Here is an 18,492-nt window from a genome sequence, read left to right on the forward strand (position 1 = left end):
GCTCTCTGTCACAGGTTTTTGCCCCTTAATTTTGAAACAAGTGCAACGTGCTTTGCAGAGTATGGATTTCACTGGAATGTACAAAGTTGTAATCACAAATAAAAATTATTGTCATTAATAGTTTTTTTTACCAAGCATTTTGTATTTTACCATTTTCATTTGATCAGATTTTCTAGCAACTTCCATAGGTTTCTGTTCTACTTGGATAAAATATATGATTCAATGCAGAGCCCCATTTCTTTTAGCCACCAGCTACTAGGCTGGTGGCTAAAAGAAGGCTACTAGAAGGCTACTAGGTGTTTATGTTGCCACCAAATCAGACTTTAAGTTTTGCATGATAAGACTAACATCTAGCTTTTCGGCCACAACCCCTCCATATGATTCAGGCATAGAACAAGGGATTAGTATTTTGATACTCACTTAATGTCCACTGTTAGGTGTGGTAGATTTTTGATGCTGTGGGATGGTTTCTTTCAGAAAGGCCTAGGAACCTTGTTAGAGGGTGTGACATGATCAACTCTTCAAAATACAGGTTGATTTAAAAAAAAAAGAAAGCCAAATCCACTCAAAAATGGTTAATCGTACACAAAATTTAATTTCTTCCATTGCCATTACAGTCTTCACACCTAAATCCTGTAAAAAACCTGTTGGGGGAGATCAAGAGAAAAGAGATTTAGCGATGAGCCAGGACTTGGGACGATTTAGAGAGATTGTGCAAGGAATAACAGGCAAACATCCTTCTCTCTGTATCCTCTAACCATGTGAAATTTTATTGGAAAAGAGTAAATCCTATTCATTTGTCAAAGGGCTGTTGTAAGAAGTGTTGACTGCAGGGGTAAGAACAGATGTGCTAGTTTAGATTTTGTTAAAAACAATAATTTCTTAACATGGGATTTTTTTCCAGCAAACAATTAATGTACTCAAATTTGAAGTTAGGATTTTTCTTGAATTTTTAGTTTGAAGTTACAGCAGTAGAAGGGATACCTTAAAGTATTTTACATACCCACACAGGGGATGCCAATAAATGTGCGCACAAGCTGTATGTTATTATTTTGCTTTTAACTTGTAAAATACAAAGTATCAGTCATGTATTGTTCTAAGCATACTTGTATAACAACTAACTATCTTATTTGCTACTTTCTTAAATTGCTAAAAAAAAGCATGAATTGCCAAGGACCAACACATATGTTATCGTGAACACAGAAATATTAAAAATATCTAAGAGAAGACAGTGCTGATGAAAAATTTTCATTTGTTTTATTTAAATAGATTTTAGCAAGTCCTGCTATTTTCATATTTTTTGCTTAAACATAAGTACTGGATATCGACATGATCTGAACTTAGACAGGTGTGCAGTCTACTTACCACAAGCCCCGTCTCTGAAACCACCCTCTTCAATGGAGCAGAGATTTTGCTCAAACACTTGTATTCCTCTGCCAGATGTTCCAGTTTGTGGATACTTGTATTCATGCATTTTTAACCTGAATGCACATGTAGATTTTATTGCTGTGTGTACAAGCAACCTAATTTTGCCATTTTAATGGCAACTGGCAAACAACGAGGCACAATGCATCTGTCTTATGGTAGAAGCAAGGTCTTACAAAGGTCTATGCAAAAGTTGGTAATTTAGCGAAATCAAATAAGTTTAAACATTTAAATTTTCACACTGTAATAACGCTTCCATTCTAAAAAAGCTGCCCATCTCTAAATGCTACAGCACGCTTTTCTGCAGGATCTCAGAGTTAATGACGACATTCATGTTAATTTTAGAATTGCATAAAACTATGTTTTAACTTAAGGTTCTACTGTTTAACAATTTACCAATATGAAAACATATTGCGCCAGAAATGTAATTTAAATTGATTATTGTAAAACTGCTAAACATAAACTGTAAAATGCCCACTTACAATTTTTACAGTAGTGTGTTCTTTTATTCTAACAAAAGCACATACTAAGGTTGCAGACTCTGAGACTGCCTCCTCAAAGTCAGCCTGATGAGCCATGAGAGCTTGTCATTGTAATGAGCGAGCCTCATTATAAACCAAATCACCCTTTTCTCTTTTGAATTCAGCATGAAGAGCACGTTTTTGAGTAATGAATCCAACACAGGGGTTTATAAAGGCAGCTATTAATATAATTATACATTCATTACTCTAAAGGGATAAGTTTGTTCTCTACCATTATAAAAAGTTATGAATACTTTAAGAAGGATCAATAAAACATACAGTGCCCAACAGAAGTATCCACATCCCTTGAATTCGTTCAAATGTAAGTTTTAATGAAATAAAAGACATGAGCTTCAGAAAAAGGCATGGCTTGGCTTGACATGACATAACATGAACAGAAACAGTATTTTCCCAAGAGGAGTAAATTAAACTGACCTATGTATATATGGCATGGTGCATGGGAAAACAAGGAGATTGATTGACATACACAGGTGGACTGATTGGAACTGATCGAGGTGGCAGTGGCTAATGCTTACCCCTCATTGCAAAACTGTAACTATGCAGATCGCCAATGTTGTTGTTGTTGTTGGCAAGGCATTGCATGCGTGTTAAATGACAGGCGCGGTCTATGTAGGCTCACATGCTCAAATGTGCCAGTGTGTAGCCGGTTATGCATATAGGGGTGTCACAATGGAGGTGCCAACGGGGGCAGCTTCAAACCACTTTGTTTTGACGGAAACCCCCTAACCGACAAAGAAGCTTGTCAGATAGACCCAAACCCAGCTTCGTCTGGACGGGGCCTGTATTCCTCATTATTGTGGTAGCTCCACAAACCCCATCTTTTACCCCTCTTCTGAGGTGCGTCTGAGAGCAGCCCATTTCAGCGTTGTTGTTTTAGGTGCAAATTACACATTTTACTTCCTGCCCCACCTCCAGGTTGCATTCCACTCCACCGTGTTTGCCCATTTTTTGCGGTTCGATGGCGGAGGGATAATTATCTAGCAGTGAAAATTTTTTTTTATTGTAAACTGTTATCAATTGTGTGGGTTAATACACCCAACAACCAAACATTTTGACTTATCCATCCGCATCCTTAAGCTTGGACTACAAAATCCCTGTCAATGGAAATAGCGGATTTGCAAAATCGGTTAGCCAGAAGTCCATGACCTTGTTTCATAGCCCCATAGGAAGTATCGTGAGTCATTGTTTGGAAAAAAAAAATAGGGAATAGAGAAAACTCAAAAGACTGAAACATCTGACCCAAACTGAATAAAAAACACATCTATGCAGCACCTGGACAGACAATATTCATGTTTTCTGCACTCCTAGAGACTCCCAAGTATTTTCTCAAACTAAAATGTTACTTTCCCTCCTTATTTGCATTGTGAACTGGTTGTTTAAATACATTACCAATGGGTGCTCTGATTTAAAATTGTGATATCACTACATAATTAATTGTCTTTATTTCCGGTTTTATCATCTATTTTTCGCAGTTTGTTGGTTTAGCTTATTCTTTAAATGATTTACTAAATAGTAGTTTAGCTGAATGTTACTGGCTTAGTTAGAGTTTCTTGACTAAAGTATTCTAACTGTAAGTTTAAGTAATTTGTTAATTAATGATTATATTTGGAAAACAGTTATTTGTGTTTATTCTGTATATGTTTTAGGGGTTGCTCTTTGAGAACGCCAGTGCACATATTCAAAAATCCAGGTGGTCCCATGACTTGGTATTTTTCATTAAAATAAAAACTAGTTAATAATTGCCTTTGGCACTTAATAGTTATCCATAGTCGAAACAAACTATTGTTGCACAACATATGCTTTGCGGTAAAATACACATCTATTCCTAATTTTAATATTTAATGTGTACACAGTGCCTGTAGTAATGTTCCAGCTTACATTTAATTATTGAATGAACAAAGCTTCCTGTCAGATGTTCGCAACAGAATACCAGCATAGAGCTTTAATCCAAACTCTTTATTAGTGTGTGTGCAAATAGATGCAGAACTGTGTGTTTAGATGGTGTTGATGACTGTGCTTGATGTGGTGGCATCTCCACACCTGTGCTGCCATCTGTGCCCCTGCACCTCCTGTGACCGCTGTGCCTCCTGGCACACAAGTGTCATATTGAAACCTTGATAAACACATCTCATCCATCTGTCCTCTGGATGATGGAAGAAAAGACTTTCATGTCCTTTTAGTAAATTTTAAACAAGCCAAAACCAAACAAACAAGATTAAGTACTTTTGTTTGACAGTGAAGGTAAATTACGTTATCATTTGATAAATCACACTCCTTTGCTCATAAATTTCTCAGAAGTTAAGATAAGATAGACTTTATTGATCTCACAGTGGAGAAATTCACTTGTCACATCTGCTCAATAATCAAAAGAGGGTGCCAAAAGGAGGAAAAGGTGCATAGGGTATATACAGTGTATGCACATATATATAGTGGATTGTACTTAACCAGTAGTGCTAGGCTACGTATTTTCTTTCTTTTGATTTGCTGCCCTTCTTTGTAAATGTAATCTGCTTTTTAAATCTACTTGTAAATTGGATAAAAAATTTGTTAATTTGAACTCAAGCAAACTCAACCAAATCGTCCCAAGCTCTGTTGAAGCCATTTGTGTTTTTGACAGCATTCTGTGTCATATACGTGTCATATTGACAGTGTCATATGGTTGAAGCAGTAAATGAATAAGCCTTAAAGGAGCCTAGTCACATACTATGTCTTGACAAATTTGAACGCCAGTAGCTCACTGTGGTTGCATATTGTCTTGTAGCTGGGCTTTAGCAGTTGGAGTACATTTTTATAATGCCTATTTACAAAGTGCACATACAACCCCCCAAAAAATCCTAAACCAAACAACAAAGATAAATAGAAACCCCATAAACCACTAAAAGCTCAACTTGGCTCCCCTGTACATTTCCCTGACTTGGTCCAGCCCAGAACCTTCTTAAGGCACTTGTTTCTGCACAGGCCTCTTGTAGGTGACAGACCTGGACACAAGGACAAGGTGAGTGCAAACACAAAACATATTTCACTAAAACACAGACACAAAGGACTAAATGGAAATACTACACAAATATTGACTTTGTTGGTACTCTAATTTCTGTCACCCTTCATCTCCTGGACCCAACCACTATTAAAGTGCTGCAGTGCCACTGGATCTGAAACTAGGAAAAAGAAAATACAATAATCAATAAACACTTATAAATTGTGTGCAATTATTTCTGAAATGTGCAAATATGCTTCCTTACAGTGCTGCGTGCTTTCTAAAGTGCTAAATATGCAAGTTAAATTGCTCAAGTGAAAAGTCAAATGTGTTAATTCTTAGATGTAACAAACAGCTGTTTGTTACATCACCTTGTAGACAAGGAGAAACATATATATATATATATATATATATATATATATATATATATATATATATATATATATATATATATATATATATATATATATATATATATATATCCGTCCGTCCGTCTTCTTCCGCTTATCCGGGGTCGGGTCGCGGGGGCAGCAGCTTCAGTAGGGAGGCCCAGACGTCCCTCTCCCCGGCCACTTGGGCCAGCTCCTCAGGAGGAATCCCAAGGCGTTCCCAGGCCAGCCGGGAGACATAGTCCCTCCAGCGTGTCCTGGGTCTTTCCCTGGGCCTCCTCCCGGTGGGACGTGCCCGGAACACCTCACCAGGGAGGCGTCCAGGAGGCATCCTGACCAGATGCCCGAGCCACCTCAACTGGCTCCTCTCGACGTGGAGGAGCAGCGGCTCTACTCTGAGTCCTCCCCGGATGACTGAGCTCCTCACCCTATCTCTAAGGGAGAGCCCAGACACACTATATATATATATATATATATATATATATATATATATATATATATATATATATACTGTATGTGTGTGTGTGTGTGTATGAGACCTGTCTAACATTATTGTATCTCATCAAAATAACTCATGGATGCTGTTTAGAAGGATTGATTCTGCTCTCAATGCTCCTCAACTTGTCTGCCTGGTAGTGTGTTCCAAAACATGTAATGACTTTATGCATTTTTTCATAGATATGGCTGTAAGAGCCCTCATTTTTGCACTTAGTTCAATTTAATTCAATTTTATTTATATAGCACCAATTCATGAAGCATGTCATCTCAAGGCATTTTACAAAGTCAAATTCAATCAGATTATACAGATTGGTCAAAAATGTCCTATATAAGGGAACCCAGTTGATTGCATCAAAGTCCCGACAAGCAGCATTCACTCCTGGAGAGGCGCAGAGCTACAGGGAGAGTCGTCTGCATTGTCCATAGCTTTGCAGCAATCCCTCATACTGAGCAAGCATGAAGCGACAGTGGAAAGAAAAACCACCCATTAGCGGGAAAGAAAAACCTCCAGCAGAACCGGGCTCAGTATGAACGGTCATCTGCCTCGACCGACTGGGGGTTACAGAAGACAGAGCAGAGACACAACAAGAGAGACAAAAAAGCACAGAAGCACACATTGATCTAGTAATCTGTTCTACATTAGATGGTAGTAGCGGGTGATCTGTCTTCCCTGGATGATGTCACAGCTAACAACTCCAGACCAGGTGTACCTACTATGAAGAAAAAAAGAGAGAGAACAAAAAGTTAAAAGCTGAAATGACGACAAGCAATGCAAAATTGAAGAACAGTAGAAATCAGTAGAGTGAGAAAAATAGACCCTGATGTCCTCCAGTAGCCTAAACCTATAGCAGTATAACTATAGAGGTAGCTCAAGACAACGTAAGCCACTTTAATTATAAGCTTTGTAAAAAAGGAAAGTTCTAAGATCAGTCTTAAAAGTAGACAGGGTGTCACGGACCAAAACTGGGAGTTGGTTCCACAGGACAGAAGCCTGATAACTAAAGGATCTACCTCCACATTTTACTTTTAGAGACTCTAGGAACCAACAGCAGACCTGCAGCCTGAGAGCGAAGTGCTCTGTTAGGAGGTAATCAGAGCTCTGATATATGATGGAACTTGATTATTGAGGGCTTTTTACGTTAGAAGAAGAATTTTAAATTCTATTCTCGATTTAACAGGAAGCTAATGAAGTGAAGCTAAAATTGGGGAAATATGATCCCTTTTGTTGATTTTCATCAGAACTCTTGCTGCAGCATTTTGGATCAGCTGAAGACTTCTGACCCTTCTTGTTTGACTCCCTGTCCAGCTGTGTGAACCGGTGAATCTGACCTTTTTATTGAGGAACACATTAGGCTATCAGGTTCTCTTTGTGATCCTGCCCCCCCTCAGTTCTTTAAGGAGGCTTTCCCCAGCTTAGGACATATCTTCCTTGCTATTGTAAATAGCAGCTTGCTGCCAGGTGTTGTACCTGTAAGTTTTAAGCAAGCTGTGGTGTAGCCTCTCCTCAACAAACCTGGTCTTGAACAAACTGTTTTAGCAAAATGTTTGGCCTACAAGGTGCTATTTATTTCTAAAGTTTGAACAAATGCCGTCCTTTCCCAGGTAAAGCCCTTTTTAGATTGGCAAAAGATTGTGGAGGTTTTTCAGTCAGGTTTTACAACTGTGCATACTACTGAGTTGGTTTTAATGAGTTTTTATTGACATATTCAGGGCAAATGATTCAGGAGAATATGTTGTTCCTGATTTGCCTGACCTAACCACTGCTTCTGATACAGTGGACCACAATATTTTATCTTGTTTACAGACCCAACTTGGTTTTAGTGGTACTGTATTAAAATGCTTAAGTTATATTTGTCAGACAGAATCATATCTGTAAAAATAGGTGATTTTGAATCCTCATCCACTCCTCTACATTATGGGGTCACACATGGCTCAATCTTTGGTACCTTGCTTTTTTCTCTTTATTTGCTTCCTTTGGGTTCAATACTTCAAAATATGTGATCTCCTTTAATTTTTATGCCACTAAAAAAGGAGCCTTTTCGATCAACCCCCTACTAGTATCTCTTGAAGACATTGAAGCGTGGATGGCTTTAAAGGTATACTATGCAACCGGCGTTGATTTTCCAGCAAGGCTCCCCCCAGAGGGCGAAAGTAAAAGTGCACTGTCGTAAATATGCTCAGCTGTTCTCCTGGTTTCTCCGTCAAGTCAGGCGCGGTTGTTTTGAGCTTAGCAGACAGGCGAACGCAACGAATACAAAAGTCGAAAAAACGGCAGTACAAACAATGACTAACAGTGAAAGTATGAACATGCACAGAGAGAGAGAGAAACCATTCCACTGCAGTGTTTCCCCTAGGAATTTACTTACCAGACGACCGGCGGAGCGGGGGAGAGACGAGTGTTTCGCCGATGACCGGCTGAGCGGAGCGGGGGGGAGACAGGCTTTGCGCCGCGGAGCGGGGGGGAGACAAGCTTTGCGCGCATATCGAGTTAGTTTTATTTTTTTATTATTATTTTTTTGGAATGTTGGCGAGGCGGTAGCGTGAGGGAAACCCTACAATGTTACTTACAATCGCATCAGCAGAAACGCGAGGTCCGCGTCAGCCTTGCAGCCTTCTTTTTCTTTTAGTTCTCACCATTCTGAAAAAGCTTGCCCGATGTTCACCCATGTACGACTCCTCTCTCTGTCCAGAGCCCTCTTCCTCTTTCTTGCCTGCTCCAACATGGGCTTTCTCTGTTTTCTCGCTGGTTCCGCCATAATAACTGCACAAATCTAGCAACAAGCATGCCTTTCACTGGGGGCGTGTAGCAGTTCTCGCCGTAAAGCAAGACCGACTCTCGCGATGCACACGAGACTTCAGAGCCTGTGAGTGCGGGCCGAGTGCTCCTGCAATTGCAAGTGCGGTATTTCCCCCACAGACCACCAGGGCGGCCGAGAAAACCTTAGTTCAACCTGAAATGACTCATTTAATCATCCAAAACGGTATGGAACACATTAATTAACTGAAAAATGTTGCATAGTATGCCTTTAAACTTTTTAATCTTAAATGACAAGAAAACATAAGTGATGGTATTTTGTTCCATCCGCTCCTGTAAACCATCTCCTGTTGATTTGGGCCCATTTGCGCTATATTTAAAGCAGACCGTTAATTCTTGGGTTTTAAATTAGACAGTGATCTTAAACTATAGACGTCAAGTTAGAGCAAGTTAGAGCAATGGTCAAGTCTAGGTTTTATCACTTTAGGTCATTGCCACTCCCCTGCTAGTTCTCTCTGTCTCAACTCTTTGGCATGTCAGAACCCCTCGTGCCATTCTGGATCTCCGGTCAGGCCTGCTCTCCTCCTCCATCGGTGTCCTGTTTCATCGAGCCCGTCCGCCCTCCGACGTGAAACCGTCATCCCGCCCCAAACCACACCTTGGTCTGTCACTGACAGCCACAGCCTGACTACCTCTGCTCTCTACTTCACTACCTTGTCGTCTGCCGGTGCTCACCATCTGTCTTTTCTCTCCACACAGTCCGTGGCCAGAGCCTTTCCAGTTGGCCACCATCTCTTCACACTCACCATAACCGTCTGTCATTGCTCTTCTCCGTAAACACGCTTGCCATATTCCTGCCTCTGTGTGTGTTGCTTATGGGTCATCATGGAAAACCCAGCCATGAGAGTTTTATGATCAGTGCTAAATTCTTTTCAGGCTCAGAAAGGACTAAGTAACACTATCAGGATGAACGCTTGCCATATATTGTTTTATTTGAAGATGAATATATGGTTGTTTGTGTTTTCTTTTTATGATCAGCATATGCAACCAAGGCCTCTTTAACTATTATATTTACTTGTCTCGGTTCAGGGTTTGTGGGTCTTGTTCTGTTCAGCAAATCTGCAAAAAAAACTTTGAGAGAGCAGGAGAAAAAAAGCCACTGTTAAGTCAGAGTGAGAATGACCCAAGTGACTTAAGTGTGATTGCTGTGTCTCCTGGCACATTAGCAGCAGTGTTATTTCCAGCGTAGGTGCTGCCTTTGATGATTTGTAAGTGGTGGAGGTTGTTAATTTCAGTAGATTACAGTGCTTTGAGAAAGTATTCAACCCCCTTGGCATTTTTTCATGTATTGTTGACTCACAGTCTGGAAATTTAAATGGATTGCTTAAGGGTTTGCATCATTTAATTTAAAGAACATCCCTACAACTTTGAAGATGTTTTTTTTTTTGTGTGTAGCAAGCGAGAAATGGCCAAAGTAACAAAAAAACTTCAGGGTGCACAATTGTTCATCCCCATCCCCAAAAGGAAAAATGCTGCCATCTTTTTGCTTTAATAACTTTTCAATCATGCTTGCTTTCAGAAGCAATTGTCTCATGTCATATCTGCTGGGCCAAGTGCAGATCCTGTGTATATGTTTCTTTGTGCTATCTAGTGTTGTCTCTCTACAGTTGGCCAGATGACAGGTTCATTGAGCTCCAGCTATAGCTGTCATTAGCTATCATTGCTAATCAGGAGGCAGCAAAAAATTTGTACATGAGGAGACAGAAAATCGCCAGTTCTTTCCTTGTGTTTCTGTGTCCAAACTGCAGTAGAGAGTTCTGGGAAAACCGTGGACTAAGCCTGAGGATTTGAACAAGTACACCTTACAGATCCCTCCCCCTCGCTCTCTGCTGTGCTGTGGCCATCCATCCACAGCTCCTTCCTCTTCCCTTTCTTGGAGTAGTCTCTCCATTTCCTCTGTTCCTTGATCTTGCTTTCATTCCTGCAATTTTCGCCCTAACACTGCTGATCCTGCTGAACTCCTCGCCCCTCGCCTTCTTCCAGGAACACAGCTGTTGCTTGTTTGCCTGTCTCAAATTCACTCAAAGACAATTCTGAGCACCAAGGACACACAGGCTCTCTTCTCTCTCTCGCTTTCCAATCACAGACTCGGTCAGTTATTTTTTCCCAGAAACCAATGAGACTTTTCCATGGGCACTGCAACTGCACTCTACTCCACTCTACACGGTGGGAGTTTTTTGACTATGGATTTTCTGGACCCTACTCAGAAGATAGTTTGGTGGTAGTCGAGTGGAGCAGAGCTTTTACAAGCAGACTGCTAGTCAGGGGTTGGCCGACAGTGGAGCGAGGAAAAGAAAAATAATGTGCAGACTCTGTGCTACGGAGAGGGAAACGGTGGATTTACTTGATGTATTGAAAGTTGTTAAGTTTAATCTCTAAAGTGTGTGGTTCAACAAAAATCTCTTCACAGCCACTGATCGAACCACCGTTGCGTGTGTGCGGTAGAAGGCAGAGCAACCATGAAGGCAGCCTTCTCTCTCCCGCAGAAAGCTTCTTCTACGGGAGAGTGAAGGCTCCCGCTGTGACGTGGAGCCAAGCTCAGCCACTACTGTGAAACAGAGAAGGCTGCTGGGCTTCACATGGACAGTGGAAGCCTTCTATCTTGCAGCAGCTGCGGTGTAGAGCGAAGCCCCAGCACTGCAGAGGCTACTGGAGGGCAGAGCAACCGCTGCTGCTACCGCTGCTGCTACCGCTGCGGTGTAGAGCCCACTTTGCTCAAGCCGCAGTAGCTGCAAAAAGAAAAAGCTGTCATTGTCTGTTTGGAGCCCAGCAGCGTGAAGGCTCCTTGAGCTTTTCTCCACCGCAGCAGAAGTGGATCTAACCCAAAGAAGACTCTACTGAATCAGCGCAGTGCGAGTAAGCAATATTCAGCCTATAAAAATGAAAACCCATATAACCCAGTGTTACATCTCCCAGGTAGATGTTTGTGTTTGTGCTAATTCTTTGTCCTGTGCTAGGCTCCACCTTCTCCAGGATGTGGGTGTGGTTTCCAGAGTCCAGTGCAATCACCTGTGTCCTATTTAAAGGCTGTGATCCTGCACCTCAGTGCCTCTTGGCCACTTGCCTGCCATACCACCTCTTGCAGATGCTTGCCAGTGCAAAGGCCTGCCTTTGTCATGTTTTTAATGTACACTTGGTCAGACTGGGTTGGTAGGGGAGAGCTGCCTTTTGGTTTAACCCCAGTTTTCTCTTGTTTAAGTGATTGTTAGGTTTAGGTTAGGTTGTAGGTTTGTACTATTTTACTTTCATTGTTGTTAGGTAAGTTCTTCTTTTTATTTTCTGATTAGGGTTGTTTTGTTTGTTATGTTGGCCTGGGCTCTCTCTGAAGTTTTAACCGTCTGAATTGTAAATAATGTAAAATTAGAAGTAAATAAATGTCTAAAAGATAACTTTGCCTCCTCAGTCCACTTCCTCATTTTATGTCCGTCCCATATAACCCCTAGACTAAGCCAAGGGACGTAACACCCAGTAATGCAGCCAACACAAGAACTGATTGTTTAAAAGAGGTCAGAAGCCAACAGGAGTATCTGAGTAAAGCAGGCAGGAGAAACAGGAATGAGACAGGTCAAAACATAGGAGATCAGAACAAGGAATGCTTGATGGTCTCCTCATACAAATGGCTTTCAAGAATCTGATGCAGACACACAGAGAGGAACAGGAATATATACTGCTCCTACCAGGTGCAATAGCTCCCAGTTATCAGAGCTGTCACAGGCGTAATCACTCAGACTAAGTGAAGGTAAATCACAGGAAGCGAGGAATGACGTCAAGGGACTGCTACAGCAGCATCAGGCAGGAATAGAGCGGAAGCATTACAATTTTCCTACAATGGGGAGATCCTGGGGGGACAGTGGCAAAGACACAGTGTTACACACAATAAGTAGAAATGAAAAAATGAACAAGCTAGTCTAATCTAAAGTTAGTTGTGAGTACTGAATAAACGGCACTAACCTTCTCAAAATATCGGAGGTTGCACTGGTTCCGATATGTGGGTCCAGGGGCCTCTGTTAGGTCGCTGCGTTTGTTACAACAAGCTGGGCAACTGATCCACTTGTTGCAGACATATGGCAAGGCTGAGGTCAAGGGGAGATCTGTGGTCCAGGCATGGGTTATATGCAAAGATTCAGAGGTAGCGGAGGTAACCAGAGGGTTAGGTGGCCAGGGAGACCAGCCTTTCTGCTGCTATCTGTGGTCGGCCAGACCTTCTGGGATTTCCCGCAGACTGGATCATGTTCGTCACGGCTGAAAAGTCACTATAAAGTGTTTACTAAGTTATTGGGGAATATCTGTGCATAACAGATATCAAATGTGAAAATCTTGGCAGGATGTTTACGCCGTTTTGAATTAATTATAAAGTGTTTCACAACAGTGTGTGTATGTGACTGTGTGCGCGGAGCAGGCTCACTTTCCGTGGCAGAGAAAGAGGAGGAGGAAACCTTCTAAGCGCATATAGCCTTTAACCTACATAAAAATAATTTTGCTGTGATCAAAAGTCTGCGATACTGTACTTAAAAACCATCCCAGCTGAACTCGCCATGGCAGGTAAAATTATACTCAAAGCCTAGTCTCACCTTCACATCCTATACGTCATTCGGCTGTTTTACATAAATGGCCCCTAGCTAATGACAAAATGAAAACCAAAAGCCCCAGGTTTTCGTTTAACTGGATAATACAAAGCTTGGGGCTTTAAATGCTCGGGGCTTTCTATGGAAAAGGGGCTTTTAATTGTAACATGTTCTAAGCTGCACCATCTGTTAGTAAACAAAGCCACGCCCTCCTCGGTTCATTTATAAAAATAAAAATATGTTATCGGTGCCAAAGTTTGTAACAACCTGCAGAGCTATCGTTTGGGAACCACGATGTTTCAGGACAAATTACTCTAAGGCAAACAGTTTGCATATGGAACATTTTTTGTTGTTACTGGGTTGTCAGGGACTTTTTAAAATGCTAGAAAACAACAACATCTGCAGGCTTAAAAACTGAACAAAGGCGCTGGTTGAGACTTTGCATAGACTTAAAGGCAGGGTAGGAAAGCGGACCACCATTTGGGATTTCACTTGTAAGATCCATCCACTTTAAAGTCAAAACTAAAGCAGCTCTCCAATATTCACCATCTGACACTTTACAAAACCCTTTTTACAAATATGCAAGATTGCGGGGCCTAAAGCAGTTACCATGACAACCAGAAGAGACTCCAGAAATCACAAGATAAAACTTTGTCAGTAAACACAAAATTAAGATCTGTAAAATGTTTCTGGCTATTTTACAGAGGAAACCTTTATTTTTCTGCATTGTCCTTATAAAACATGTTTAAACTCTAAAGAAATAGCACACATCCGCAGATGCAAAATATGCACCCTGCCATCACTTTATGTAGAAATATTTAGATGAATAGCTATTAAAAAACAGAAAAAGAAAATGACGGGTACCCTGAACCCCAAAAAAAATAAAAATATTGCAGTGTTTAGAATTAAGTACAAAAGAACCAGAACAATGTTGTGTAACCAAAAGTGTTTTTGAGGCACTCTTCACTGAATGTGGTGAGAACATTTCACACACAGAGAGAAAAACATAATTAAAAATACAAACAGCAAAAGCATAACGGCAGCTAAATTTTTAATCAATCCCATACATCAGCTTGGAAGAATTTTGGATTATTCTTCAGCACCGAAGAGCTTTGGCTATGGGATGTTGGCAGGTTGCCTTACATCAGCTGCTCGATTTATTCTCTTCACAGCCTCTCTTTTTTGGATGACAGTCAGGACTTTTACACGGCCATTGCAATGCATTCACTTAATACCCTTCAACCCCCTCCTTGCCAAAAGTACTTGCCCGCTTAGCGTTGTCTTGTTGCATGTGTCGAGACTGATGTTGAGAACATTTTCTCAGAGATTTCAATAAAAAGCATGAGAATGGAAGGAAGTGTTCTGTGTGCAACTGCAGTGTGAAGTAAAGCAACCAGGTGGGGTCAACTCTGTCTGAGGTTCATTTGCTGGTATATCTGGTATGATAAATAAATGGATCAGAGCCTTCAGATGAATAGGCTCAAATACAATTTTGCTTACAAAAGTTTCATACAAAACACTAACAGCAGCCTTCTGCTTGGCAACATAATTTTTTTTTTTTTTGCATACCGCAGATGGGCACTAATTATATTTTTGGAGAACAGTCCCTTTCCTCCTTCAGTTCTGCTGTGCCCTCTATTTTTCTTAAGTGGTTTCTTGGTGGAGTCATTAACATTAGTATGAGACTAGATGAGAGAGGTCTGTAGTTTAATAAAAGTGTTGAGGATGTATCTGATGTTTTATTAGTAAGTATTAAAAACAATGAAAATAACTAAAATGCATGCTGTTAGCAGTGCTGGCTGGTGGAGTTTTCTCTCGGGGGCTGTACCTTCAAAATATTGAACATTCAGTTTCAATTTAATTTAGTTTATTTATATAAGGCCTATTCACAATATACACCAAAATATATACTAAGATATCACACAAGTGCAAGAAAAGAAACAGTGCGCTGCTTTTTATACATACATTTTGATCTTCCATCTTTGAGAGAAGTAAATTTCTCCGGACTAACTCCGGTTGAAATCTGGGACGGTTTTGACGGTGATGCTACAAAATTGACCGATCCTTTAAAAACACCCGGATTTTTCTGAGCTTTCACTTTCATCATGGCCACACAGGGCAAGTTCAAATGCACCCACAGAACTTGACACAGTCTATTATTTTTGATAGAAAGTGCCTGTTTTTGTCAATCTCCTCATTGTGCTTGCAGATCCCTAACCTGTAGACTTCATCAAGTTGAGAGGAAACACAAACATGGCTAGTCGCAGTGCATTTTCCATGTGAATCCCGGAGTGCTCATGTCCTTTTGTCTTTTCTGAAAAGTGCTTTAAATCGGCCGCACCTGTTAATCCATGCTGGGTCAGATGCTGATGAAAAAGGAGGCAGGGGAAGCAGAAAAAAAGCATTAGCCTCATTACATGCCATTAGCCAAGCCTTGCAGTCCTGGAAAAAGAGTGCATCACCTTCCTCTGACTGCTGAATAATTGTAATATTTGGCTGATCGGGTCCGAGCTCTTAAACCCCTAACTTCTCTTGAAAAATTCTTCTCTCAAAAGGTGTGTTTCTGAGTGACGGTGCTGAATTATTTAATTTTTCTTGCAGCACTTCTAATTTCTGTCCAGTTGTCTCCAACTCCCGCAGCTCAACCTGTCATTCAGGCAAAATTTATAACATCTGTGACGTCAGCCCCGACGTCAACCAATGGTGGGAGGGTGCAAATCAAGCTGCATTCAGCTCTGGGCACAGTAGAGATGTGCCCCTGGATAGTTCTATCTCTTGTATTGAAGAGGAGCTACTGCACGTGTACAACTTTTAAAGTTTTGACGTATCTACCACTGCTTTTGGGTCTAAGCCGGCTGAATCCGTAGTTTATTCAGTATGCCACTGTTCTGTGTTCCATGCTGTCTTAATAGATCACAGATAAAAGAAACAACTCCAGCTGTCATTTTATAATTTCCCGTGTGATGAGTAGGAGAAGAGGAGATGGCTGATAAGATAAGTTATTCTCCAGGAAAATATTAAAATGGTGCGATTTTTGCTGACTCAAACGAGTTTGCATTAAACTAACCTGTCGAATATGCAGTACAGTACATACAACGTTAATGTTTGACATTGTAAAGCATAAATACAAGCATGAGAATTAACCATAAGCATAAACCACAGTCTCATGTACAGCTGATGTGGACACGGAAGTTCACCGGTGACGACAGTTAACAACTGGAGGGCAAGGATTTTTTGACCCCAGGGTGAAAATACGTCACCAATCAGACACCTTTGATGAAGGAAACAACTTTACTCATCATTAATTTTAAAATATTTATCTTACACAACTAAAAAAATACAAAGATATATTTCGAAATATTTGTATTTTATTTCATTGTTTCATTCAAGGTAAAGTGGTGAGTGGTGACAGGTGGGGAGGTGCCTTTGCGCCCTCTATTGGCAACCTGTTGCTAGTGCTACGGATAATTTGAGATGGGGGTTTGAGATGAGAGATTACCAGACAATAACAGATTCTACTTCAACGCAGATCTGACCATGGTCACTTGCCACTCGTTTAAGGATTACAATTTGAATCATCATTGTAAGAGCGAAACACGGAGTACAACAATAACGGATGCAGAGTGGGCCGGCATCAGAAGATTTGCTAGCTAAACTGCAAAAGATATTTTTACAATGCTCCACTCTTCCTGGGATGCAACAGACAGGACCTACACAACTTCATGATATGGTGAGCCCTTCTCTGGTAGGAAGTTTAACAAAGGTTGTTTGTTGGAGTCTGCAGCACTTATTTCCCCTAAAAAGAAGAGGTGTCTGCAAAAGTGTCTCTCTTGATGTGCACCTTACAGAGAATTTGGCACTTCAGCTGAAGTGGCTCTGGACAAGAGCTGTGACGTCGGCGATAGAGCCCGGGTACTTATCTTTGTACATGAATTAACAAAAGACCTTGAGATGACAGAAAAGCTGGCAGCCCGTCGGTCAATGAAAGGGACTACAACGGGGAGTGATGTGTTCAGAGGTAAATGCATCCATGGACACACTGGGAATAATGTGGGACAAACTGGGAGGTGTGACAACCGATGGCTGTCCAAATCTGATGGTGAAAAATGCAGGACCTTTGAAGCAGTAAAGTATGATATTTTAATTTATTTTCTCAGGGGATCAAGTTTTGTGATTCAATATCCTGTGCAGCTCTGCAAAAAATCTCACCTTTCATGAACCCAGTATTGTGCATTGCCTTGCCTTGTGAGTGAAAGGTATTGTCACAACTGTACTGGCTTGTTATCAACAAATTTGTCATCTACTTCTGGTCGTCAGCCGAATTTATTCAAGTTTATTTTTCATGATTTAATAAAAATGCAAAATAATAATCTAAATAATAATCTAAAATAATTTTAGATATTATGTTGGAAACGTTTAATTAGTTATGCAGGAAACCTTGAATTATTTCAAGGTTATGTACATTTCACACAGTTTTAAACAGTTATAAGCCACAGCATTTCATCAAAGCTGCACGGCATCTTTTAGATATGTTAAGATGGACAAGGCTGTCCACCATTTACATATACGATTCCAAAGAGAGTCATCAGAAAAACTTCAACCCCCTAAGGGTGATTTGTCCAACTCCTAAGTGGATCACTCCACATTGTCACAATGGTTTCATAAAGCTCAGCTGGACAAGGCTGTGATTTCTTTTCATCACCAGCGAACCTAAACAAGGTTTGTCAGGCTTGCAAATGCACTCGGGTGGCTCTGTAACTTTTTTCTGCACATGTTGGAGGGGATTTCCTGTGCACACTCTTTCGTGAGCAAGTCCTACACATTCACCTCCACACATAATAATGGCGCATCCTTACACAAATCCTCCCTGCTGTTTGTTTGCAATGTATTTCCCAATGTGGTAGCAGTCTGGTCAAGTGCAGAGTTGGAAACTAGCTCAGCAGGTCAGCAGCTGTAATTGCAACCATTCATTGGTTAAATGCTCCCTCAGTTTCCTTGTCATGCTGAGTGGGGAACATTACAATAATGAGGGTGAGAGGCAAGGAGAGGATAAAAAGTGAGGCTGAAGCAGTGGGGAGGTCAACATGAGGTGGAAGAGGAGTCAAAGAAGGAGATTATGACAGAATCGGAGGACATCCTGAATAATTTGTTTCTTCTTTAAATCATCAATGTTTGTGTAAGATAAAGTTGACTATAATGAAGATGTAGGAATAATAGGTTTGGACGATAAAATATATATGAGGCTAAAAACCAAAGCTGAAAAATACTGCGTGTAATTAGTAGG

The sequence above is a fragment of the Fundulus heteroclitus genome, chromosome 13, assembly GCF_011125445.2.
Source record: "Fundulus heteroclitus isolate FHET01 chromosome 13, MU-UCD_Fhet_4.1, whole genome shotgun sequence".
NCBI lineage: Eukaryota > Metazoa > Chordata > Actinopteri > Cyprinodontiformes > Fundulidae > Fundulus > Fundulus heteroclitus.